Below are 12,106 nucleotides of genomic sequence, written 5' to 3' on the forward strand. Positions count from 1 at the left end.
ATTGTTTTGAGCAATTTGACAACAAAAGACCAAAGTCAAATTTATTGAATTATATTCATTAATTATATTGGTCTACAGATCATTCTTGCTTATTCCTTCTCTGACCTAATTATTTGGAATATAGGTATGTTTATAAAAGGAGAAAGATTTAATGTCTTTGGCCTTAATTTTTTTGTAATTTGTATAGTGTTGGAATTTTAAAAATTTTTTTTATAAAATTCCCTTGTTAATCCATCAAGATCAAGATTTTTTTTTCTTTTGGCAGTTTCTTTATAGTCAGTACTATTTTTTTCTTTTTCTTTTTTTCATATTAGATAGTTAAGAACTCTCTATGCTCTTCTATTGATTTGGTTATATTATATTTTTCAAGGTTTCTTTTCTGTCCTTAGTTAAGTTAGCATATAACTTTGCACAGTAGGTCTTATCAAAGTTTTTTATTCTTTCTTATTTTGTTGTGATATTTTCTTGTTCATTTGCCATTTTATTGATTTGATCTCTTTTTCTATTTAATAAGATTTGTTAAATTTATAGATTTCCTTAGTCTTTTCAAAGAACTGACTTTGATTTTGTTTGTTATTGTTATATTTTTTGGTTTTGAAATTTATTTTTAATTTTCAAAATCTTTTTTGTTAATTTTCAAAATATTTTTTCTGAGCATTTTGGGTTTATTTGTTGGTTTTTAAATTTTTAAATGCACATTAAGATCATCAATTCTTCACTTTTCTATTTTTTCAATGTATTTTAGAGAAAAATTTTCCCCCAAAACTGCTTCAGCTGTATCCAAGAAATACTGATTTTATTTAATCAAAATTATCTTTTTCTCTTATATAATTATTATTTCTATTATTTATTCTTTGGACTTCTCATTATTTAGTCATTGTTGAATCTCCATTTGGGTCATTTATTTTCTTTGTAATCTTTGAAGTAATTGCGATTTAATGGTGTTATAATTTGAAATGTTTCCTGAAATATGACTTTGTATATTTATTTGCAATATCTCTGTGCCCACCCAAATAAATGATCAATTTTATAAGAGTTGTATGTAAGATGGTGAAATTGTAAGAAATATGCATAATCTTTAACAGTTCTATTTAGCAAATGTCATAAATCATTTAGCTCTAGTTTCTTCACCAATTTGTTCATCTATATTTTCTTTTTATTTATCTTGCTTTTATATATGTCTAGAACTGAAAAAGCAGTATTAAAGTATTTGTTTTATTCCATTTATGTCTACTAATTCCATTAATTTTTTTTCCTGTATATGTTTAGATGCTAAAGCATATGGAGCATGCAAGATTAATATTATTACTCATTTGTTATCTATGGATCTTTTTAGTATAGAATTCTTTCAAATTTTAGATTGTGAATTTTTGTTTTGCTTTATCTAAAGCATGATTACAACTTCTGTTCTTTTAGATTCATCCAATGTATGGTAAATTTTGTTCCATATATGTCTTCATATTTTAGTTTCATGTCCTGTAAGCAACAAATTATAGGTTTCCCCCCTTATTTAATATGTCACTTTTAGGTTTTATTATATTGCTTAAACCATTACATTTAAAGTTATGAGTTAAGTTTGTATTTTCCTTTATTCGTCTGTAATGTTTTTATCAATTAAGGTTTTTCTGTTGATATTTTTGTTCCTCTTCTTCTGCAAAGATAACACTTCAGCTCTTTACCTATTTTCCCCCAGTTTCAAATTTTATTTTTTTACAGATACATGCAAAGATAGTCTTCAATATTCATTCTTGTGCATGCTTTTGAGTTCCACATTTTTCTACCACATTCTTCCCTCCCTCCCTCATAATGGCTGTGAACATTCTGCTATACAATCATTTTTTAACATATTCCATAATAGTCATGTTGTGAAAGAAGATTTAAGACCAAGGAGGAAAAAAACCACAAGAAAGAAAAACTAATAGGGCTCTCCCCCCAACCAGCAGGGGAATTAATCTGGCCCAGGAGAGAAATGAAATGTGTACTCACTGATGGGTATTCTAACAGAACAACTAGCAGAACTGCTTATTCAACAGTATCAGACAGTTCTTTATAGGAGAAAACCACAAAAATTAGCATATAACACAAAACAATGATGTTTCTCAAACTTGCACAGGATGTAACCTAGGTCAAGAAGTTCAGTACAAGCCTATCACCAGGTGAGGTCATGTGATGATATAGTTGTGTTATCACAGTAGATTTCTGTGCAGAGCCTTCAGCTCCAGGGTCACCTAAGCCTGGGTGACCTTTCACCCAGACTTACCTGAGCGGCTCTGCAATGAGAAACAACATAAAAAAAGTCTGCATTCAGACTCCTTAGTTTTTCCTCTAGAAGTGGACGACATTTTCCATAACAGGACTCTCAGGATTGTCCTTGATCACTGAACTGCTGAGAAGAGATGCATCCATCAGAACTGATAATCTTACAATGTTGCTATTAATGTGTACAAAGTTTCCCTGGTTCGACTCACTTCTTTCAGATCAGTTTATGTAAGTCTTTTCAGGTTTTTCTGATGTCTGCCTGCTCCTGATTTCTTATGGAACTTAAATAACACTTCCTTCATCATATTCATGTATCATCATAACCTGTTCAACCATCCTGCAATCAATGGGCACCTCATCTTTAAAACTACAAAAGTTGCTGCTATATATATTTTTGTACAATGGGTCTTCCCCGCCCCCCCTTTTATAATCTCTTTGGAATATGGACCTAGAGTGGCATTACTGGAACATAGGGTATGTGCAGTTTTATTGTTCTTTAGGCACCAAGAATTTATGAGTTTCCCAGTGTTCCCACATCCTCTCCAACATTGATCATTTTTCTTTTTTGTCATCTTATTCAATCTGATAGGTGTGAGGTAGTACCTAAAGGTTGTTTTAATTGGCATTTCTCTAATCAATAATGAATTGGAGCATTTTTTCATATGACTATAGAGAGCTTTAATTTCTTCATCTTAAAACTGTCTGTTCTTGTCTTTTGGCCACCTATTAATTGGAGAACAATTTATTTTCATTTTCTTTTTTTTGAAGATTTTATTTTGAGTTTTACAATTTTCCCCCTAATCTTACTTCCCACCCTTCACACTGCACAGAAGGCAATTTTCCAGTCTTTACATTGTTTCCATGATATACATTGATCCCAATTGAATGTGATGAGAGAGAAATAATATCATTAAGGAAGAAAAATAAAGTATGAGATGGCAAGATTACATAATTGGATATCAGTTTTTTTCCAAATTAAAGGTAATAGTCCTTGGCCTTTGTTCAAACTCCACAATTCTTTCTTTGGATACAGATGGTATTCTCTATCACAGATAGCCCCAAATTGTCCCTGATTGTTGCACTGATAGAATGAGCGAGTCCATCAAGGTTGATCATCACCCCCAGGTGATATTAGGTTCTTCTCTTGCTATCTAGTTCTGCTCATCTCTCTTAGCATCAGTTCAAATCCTTCCAGGCTTCCCTGAATTCCCATCCCTCCTGGTTTCTAATGGAACAATAGTGCTCCATGACATACATATAGCACGGTTTCTTAAGCCATTCCCCAATTGAAGGATATTTACTTGATTTCCAATTCTTTGCCACTACAAACAAGGCTGCTATGAATATTTTTGTACAAGTGATGTTTTTAACCCTTTTTTTATCATCTTTTCAGGGTATAGTGGTATTGCTGGATCAAAAGGTATGCACATTTTTGTTGCCCTTTGGGTGTAATTCCAAATTGCTCTCCAGAAAGGTTGGATGAGTTCACATCTCCATGAACAATGTATTAGTGTCCCAGATTTCCCATATCCCTTCCAACATTAATCATTGTACTTTCTGGTCATATTGACCAGTCTGAGAGGTGTGAGGTGGTACCTCAGAGATACTTTAATTTACATTTCTCTAATAAGTAATGATTTACAGCTGTTTTTCATATAATTAGGGATTGCTTTGATTTCCTCATCTTTAAATTGCCTTTGCATATCCTTTGACCATTTGTCTATTGGGGAATGGCTTGTTTTTTTTTAATTTTACTCAGTTCTCTGTATATTTTAGAAATAAATTCTTTGTCAGAAATACTAGTTGTAAAGATTGTTTCCCAGTTTACTACATTTCTTTTGATCTTGGTTACAGTGGTTTTGTCTGTGCAAAAGCTTTTTAATTTAATGTAATCAAAATTATCTAGTTTGTTTTTAGTGATGTTCTCCATCTCTACCTTAGTCATAAACTGCTTCCTTTTCCATAGATCTGACAGGTAAACTACCTTGATCTTCTAGTTTGCTTATAATATTGTTTTTTATGTCTAAATCCTGTATCCATTTGTATCTTATCTTGGTATAGGGTGTGAGGTGTTGGTCTAACCTAAGTTTCTTCCATACTAACTTCCACTTTTCCCAGCGGTTTTTATTGAAGAGAGTTTTTATCCCAATAGCTGGACTCTTTGAGTTTATCAAACAGCAGATTACTATAATCATTTCCTGCTTTTGCACCCAGTCTATTCCACTGGTCCACCACTCTATTTCTTAACTAATACCAGACAGTTTTGATGATTAATGCTTTATAATATAATTTTAGATCTGGTAGGGCTAAACCACCTTCTTTGACACTTTTTTTTTCATTGAATCCCTGGAAATTCTTTACTTTTTATTTTTCCATATGAATTTACTTACAACTTTTTCTAACTCATTAAAGTAATTTTTTTGGAATTTTGATTGGCAGGGCACTAAACAGTTTAGTTTTGGTAGATCGATTTATTTTCTTATACATTCATCCCAGTTCTCTCTATATCTTAGAAATGAGTCCTTTATTATAGAAACAGTATTTGTGAAAATTGTTTCTTAGCTTTCTGTATTGCTTCTAGTCTTGGTTGCATTGGTTTTGTTGGTGCAAAAATTTTAAATTTAATGTAGTCAAAATTATCCATTTTGTAATTTATAATTTTCTCTATCTCTTGTTTGGTCATAAAATCCTTCCCTGTCCATAAATATGACAGATAGACTATTCCTAGTTCTACTAATTGGCTTATTATATCACCCTTTATTTTTAAATTTTATCTCCATTTCAACTTTATCTTGAATAGAGTATGAGATTTTGGTCTATGCCTAGTTTTTTACTTACTATTTTCCAATTTTCCCTGAAGTGTTTGTCAAATAGTGAGTTCTTATCTCAGAAACTGGAGTCTTTGAGTTTATCAAACAATAGATTACTAAAGTCATTTATTGTTGTTTCTTTTGTACCTAACCTGTTCCACTGATCCACTTTTCTCTTTCTTAGTCAGTACCAGACAATTTTGGTGACTGTGCTTTATGATATTATTTTAGATCTGGTATACTTAGGCTACTGTCCTTTGTATTTTTTTTTCATTGATTCCCTTGATATTCTTGACATTTTGTGGCTCCAGGTGAATTTTATTATTATTTTTTATGGCTCTGTAAAGTACTTTTTGATAGTTTGTGTGATATGGCATTGAATAAGTAAATTAATTTAAATAGAATTGTCATTTTTATTATATTAGCAATTGACATTTTTCCAGTTGCTTAGATTTGACTTTATTTGTGTGAAGTGTTTTGTAATTGTGTTCATATAGTGTCTGGGTTTGTCTTGGGGGGTAGATTTCCAAGTACTTCATGTTACTTTAAATGGAATTTATCTTTTTACCTCTATCTGTGGGTTTTGTTAGTATTATATAGAAATGCTAATGACTTATGTGGGTTTATTTTATATCTTGCTACTTTGATAAAGTTATTAATCATTTCATGAAGTTTTTTTAGTTGTTTTTCTAGGGTTCTCTAAATCTAATATCCACAAAGTCTAATTCCTTCAATTTATTTTTCTTATTGCTAAACCTAACTTTTCTAATATAATATTGAATACTAGTTACAATAATGAGCATCTTGTGTCACCCCTCATCTTTTTGGGAATGCTTCTAGTTCATCCTTATTACATATAATGCATGCTGATAGTTTTAGATGGATAATGCTTATCATTTTAAGGAAAACTCCATTTATTTCTTTTCTCTACAGTGTTTTTAAAAACTGTATTTCTTCTAAGGCTTTTTTAGCATCTATTGGAATAATCAAATGATTTCTGTTAACTTTGTTATTAATAACATCTATTATCCTGATTGTTTTGTGTATATTGAACTATCTCTGCATATCTAGTATAAATCCTACCTCATCATGCTATGTTATCCTAGTCACAACTTATTCTAATCTCTTTGCTAAAATTTTATTCAAATTTTTATATTAATATTCATTAGGGAGATTGCCCCTTAATTTTCTTTGCCTGCTTGGTTCTTCCAGGTTTAGGTATCAGCAGTGTCATAAAAAGAATTTGGCAGAACTCCTTTTTCACCTATTTCTTCAAATAGTTTATACAGAATTAGAGTTATTGATCTTTAAATATTCGATTGAATTCACTTGTAAATCCATTTGGCCTGGGAGTTTTTTTCTTTAGGGAGCTTATTGATGACTTGTTCAAATTCCTTTTCTGAAATGGGGTTAAGTATTTTATTTCCTCTTCTGTTAATCTGGGCAGTTTACATTTTTTGTAACTATTCATGCATTTCCCTTACATTGTCAGATTTATTGGCATAGATTTGGGCAAAATAACTTTGAATTATTAAATTTCTGCCTATTGGTTCTTCAGTTATTTTTACTTGATCTGATTTAGAACCACTCTATTCCATAAACTCCCTTCCTCTTTCCTTCAATCCCCTTTCCCTGTTTTTTTTGAATTTAACTTAACTTATTCATTCCTTTTCCTTTTCTGTCTTATCCAATCTAAATCTTCCCATCTTTTTCTTCTAAATAATTAATTAAAATCCCCATTCCTCTTTCAGTTTCTTTTTATTTTGCATGCCATTTTCTGAAAAGAATTTTTCTCCCTCACTTTCTTCATTCTTTTCCCTTTCTGTGCATTCTAGACTTTTTTGAGTCTTTGTCTTTATACCTAGTCTTTATTTTCTTAGTAGAATTAAGGTATCTAAAATATCTATTTTTTTAAAGTATCTATTTTTGAGTTCTCCCTTTGAATTCTGATGGAAATTACTTGAAGATTTTCCCCTTCTGCTTTTTTTCCCCTGTGGTGTCTCACTTAAATAAGTATCAATTCTTTCAACAGATTTGGTAGAAGTGTTGTGGAAAAAATTGGTGTCACAGTCACAAAGATGAAAGTCCTTGAAGTGAAAAACTCAGGGTAGCCTTGGAGGTAGGAAAGCTCAGGAGTTTTATTTCACAAGCCTGCAAAGTTCACAGATTTAAACTTTTTTTTTTTCCAGGAGAGGACAGTATGTAGCTTGAGGACAGGATGAATAATAAAAGTCTAATGTCTGCAGGAAAGAAAGGAAAGCAGTCGTAAGAGTTGGCTGGGCTCAGAGCCGAGAGAGTTTGGTCACATGGAGTAGAGGCCAGAATTCTTCAGTGGTTCTAGCTTAGAAAAGTGACCATCCTTTAAAGAGAAGAATGAAAGAAAAAAAAGGGCTCTTTTCTGGGAGGCTTTACTTAAATGCATTTCCATAGTGAGTTGGACAAGGGTGGAGCTTGAGAAGTGGTTTAGCACCTGACTCCAGCTATTCTCCAATATGTATGCCACAGGGGTGACCCTTCAGGGAGTGGCTAAGATGGTACTTATTGTACAGGAGTGTCATTCTATGCACTAATCATTCCTGTCCCAAAAGGACCTTTAAGTCCAACATAAGTCATTTCCTGTGTCCTGTATCAGAAATATTGCCTTATGGTAGAAATGTTTCTATGTTCTTGATTTTGCAGTTCACTTCAGTCCTCCTACCCTCCTCAGAATTATTTTTTTCATTTTCCATGAAATATGTTTTCTGTGTCCACATTGTTGCTCTCTGATTTTCAGTTCCACTTCTCTCAAGAAAGAATACTATCCATAGAAGCACACTTTTTGCACATGTAGTTTTCTTTCTAAGCTCCTAAATCCTGCAGATTTTTGTCATCATAAAATTATAGTATATTTCTCTCTTAGCATGGGAGAATTTTTCAATGAGTTTTTCCTCCCCCCAAATGAATTAAGATTACCCTAGGTATTAATCTGTCCATTTGCATTATCCCATGGATCCTCTTTGTCCTGAGGGGACTATAGGAGTAATTTTCCCTTCATTGTTAAATAATTGATTTGATTAGGGTGTATCACATTTTAGCTTCTATCTTCTTCCTTTCCTCTTCCATTTTATTTTTTCCTCTATTCTGCAGTCTAGTCTGGCAAAAACAACAACAACAACAACAAAAAAACAAAAGAAAAACAAAGAAAAACATTATTTTATTTATAGACTAATTATTATGAAATTAAGTTTATAGTGTTTCAGATCTGTAACTTCATCATCATACTTTCTATTTAAGATCTGCTTTCTTTTTCTTATATTTTATTTGTTTTTCAAACAGCATGCAACAATAGATTTTGCCAATCATTTTTTGCAAGGTTTTGAGTTTTACATTTTTCTCCCTTCCTCCCTTCCCTTCTATATATCATGCTAAATATAGATTCATATTAGTCTTGTTGGGAAAGAAGAATCAAATTTAAATGGAAGGGGAAAATATTAGAGATAATAAAAGACATAATCATTAGATAACTTTTAAAAATTGAAGATAGTAAACTTTGGTCTGCATTTAAACTTCTCAGTTCTCTCTCTGGATGTGAATGGTGTTTTCTATCACAAGTCTTTTAGAGTTGTCTTTGATTATTGTACTGCTGAAATGAACAAGTCCATCATAGCTGATCATCACCCAATGTTGTTACTAGTGTGTATAATGCTCTTCTGGTTCTAATTTCATTCAGCAACAGTTCGTGTAAGTCCTTCCAGACTCTTTCTGTCCCTCATGAATTCTTATAGAACAAAACTTCCATCACATTCATATACCACAATTTATTCAGCCATCCCCCAATCGATATGTATCTCCTTATTAATCTTTTGCCACCACGAAAAAAGCTGCTATGAATATTTTTGTACATGGGTTTTTTACCCTTTTTCATGATCTCTTTTGGATACAGACCTAGTAGTGGTATTTTCTGGGTCAAAGGCTATGCACAGTTTTATTGTCCTTTGGGTGTAATTCCAAATTTCTCTCTAGAAAGTTTTGATCAGGTTACAACTTTACCTATAATGCATTAATACTCTAGTGTTCCCTATATCCCTTCCAGAATTGATCATTTTATTTTTTGATCATATTGGCCAATCTGATAGGTGTGAGGTGATACCTCAGAGTTGCTTTAATTTGCATTTCCTTAATCAATAATGATTTAGAACAAATTTTCAAATGACTATGGATAGCTTTAATTTCTTCATTTAAGAATTGTCTTTCCAAATCCTTTTACAATTTAACAAATGGGGAATGACTTGTTTTCTTATAAATTTGTCTATAATTTTCTATATTATTTTAGAAATGAGTCCTTTATCAGAAACAGTAGTTGTAAAAATTATCTCCCAATTTAATGCATTCCTTTTAATCTTGACTGCATTGGTTTTGTTATGTAAAACTATTAATGTAATAAAAATGATCCATTTTGTCTTTTGTAATGTTCTCTATCTCTTCTTTGGTCATAAACTGCTCCCCTTTTCATAGATTTGACAGCTAAACTATTTCTTACTCTCCTAATTGGCTTATGCTATCACCTTTTATGTCTAAATCCTGTACCCATTTGTGTTGACCAACGATGATGGATGCAGCTCCTCTCAGTTATTCAGAGATCTAGGATATCCCTGGGAGATGTGTTATGGAAAGCACTATCCACATCCAGATGAAAACAAAATGAAACAAAACAAAAAAGCATCAAACAAACCCATAGAATCTGAACGAATACCATGTTCACTTTTTTTTTTTAAAAAAAACTTCTCTTATGTTTTTCCTTCCTATCTCATGGTTTTCTTTGTTTTCCCTTAACCCTTACTCCTCATACACAAAATGGTTAATATGTAAACATATTAAACACAAGTGAACATGTACAACTTTTACTAGACTGTCTGCCACTGAAGGAAGGGGCTGGGAAAAGAGGGTGGTAGAAAAATGTGTAACATAAATATGCAAGTGCTTCCCCCCACCCCCTGGATTCTCATAGGGCTGCAACTTTTTCTCTCTCTAAGCTAGAAACTCTGAACATTCCACTGGAACAATATTGACCTCAGCACCATGTGGTTGAATCTCAAAGCTTTTCATCTCTTTTCCTTTCCTGGGCTCCCTGCCACTTTTCTTCTCTCTTTTATCCTCTAAGTCTCTCTCTCTCTCTTTCCTTTTCTTCTTTCCTCTAAGTCTCAGTCTCTTTGTCTGTCTGTCTGTCTGTCTGACTGTCTTTCAAGACTTCAACAAGAAGCTTTGTAAAACTTGGTAACACTGTTTGGCCTCAGTGTAATCTGGAGTGTCAGGAAAAATGACTTATTAATAGAACTTTCATGTATAGTACTATTTTCATCTGGATCTGTTCTGCTGCAGCATAGACAATTTGACAGAACTCTTGTCTTCTAGTGTCCTAGTGTCCTCATGGGTTCGGTCTGGTTCCCACCCTTTCTGTCATTATGATTGAAACTAGGATAACCATGGATGTGGCAGGCTAAACACACAGAGGATGTCACTAGGTATCCTCAGTGGAGATAGGATAGACCTGACAACCCAGAGCAGAAGCTGAGGAGAAAAGGGTCCATGTGTCACCTGGAAAGAGAAGTAGCTGGCGTCTTAAAAGAGAATACCTTATCAATACAATCAATAGTATGTCATTAGAGCTTATCAAATTCCCAGTAAGGAGTTAACTCCAGAATATAGGAGACAAAGAAAGAACCAAAGACAAAACCTATGTTGAGTCACCAGGAAGCAGAGCTAAAACAGAAATTCCCAGAAGCCTGAGCCTGGTATTAGGCAGAATATCCAGGACCAAGTATTACCTGTCAACCTATAAAAACAAGAGAATGAAATGAATAAAGAATAATCAAAGCACAAAGCTCCAATAGAGAAATCAAGGCTGAGGATATTAGTAAACAGATGAAAATGCTGGGACATAATGAAGAACTACTATGGCTTAAGAGAAAATCAAATGGTAACCCGAAAAGAAAAAGAATGCTACAAGAAATCTAAGTAGAGCCTCAGAGAAAAGAATATACTGGTCACAGGGAATATAAAAGTACCTGCACATAGGGGAAATGTTAAGAAAAATCTATTCTTTAATCTGTTCCCTCTGCATCCCCCATATACTTTCCATTAACACTGATCCCACTACCATCTCAATTGTCCAGGTTATAAGATGAAGTCAAAGAACTTTTAGTAAAGTACCTTGTTGCAAACTGGCAAGAAAGAACTCTTGTAAACCCTAGTCCCCAGGCACAAAACAAGCCTCTATCAACTAAACAATGAATCCTGCCTTAGCCTGAAAAGATTAAATCTCTGCACAAATAACCAAATTACCCCATCTACTCCCTGAGCTACTGGCCTTCAGGTCCTCTTTGAAAGTTTGCTCACTTAGTTGAGTTTCTTGATTTACTTGGGAAGATCAGCCTGCTTTGAAGGAGCATAATTCCCCAAATAACCTCTTATTCCCCTATGTACTTCTTTACTATCTATCCCAGCATGCTCCTCTCCTTTGGAGGTCAACCTGCTCTTGGGAAGTATTATCCCCAAACCAAACCACCACCTTCATCATGCAGCTGGATCCATGTTAATCTAAGCCCAATCACTGTCTCATGGCTTGTCCCTTCCCCTTTTCCACTCTTTCTTAATTGTGTTGTTCTCCCCAGACTAAAGTTCTTCTGTGCTTAAATTTATTGTCCTAAGAACTCTTATATTGTTTCTGTGTATCCTATCTTCATGATCAATGTTTTGCTTGTATAGAGAGTATGTGTTCTTTGTAATCTTACTGTTTTTTTTCTTCTTCCAAATTGTCCTTCATTTCTGAATATTTGTATTCCCAATTAGCCAATCTCTCTTTCATTTCCTTGGAGAGACTCACTGAAATGGATTTAAGTTTTTTCAACTTTTCCAATTATTTCTGCTATTCATGCCATAAATTCTGTTTTCAGAATTCTTGTTTCTGAACAGAATTGTCTGTTTGACTCATGATGTTACAATTTCATACACTCTTAGGAATCCTTTAGGACTTCTTGAGGTACTATTTGTATTCTTTT

The sequence above is a fragment of the Macrotis lagotis genome, chromosome 1, assembly GCF_037893015.1.
Source record: "Macrotis lagotis isolate mMagLag1 chromosome 1, bilby.v1.9.chrom.fasta, whole genome shotgun sequence".
In the NCBI taxonomy this organism is placed as follows: Eukaryota; Metazoa; Chordata; class Mammalia; order Peramelemorphia; family Peramelidae; genus Macrotis; species Macrotis lagotis.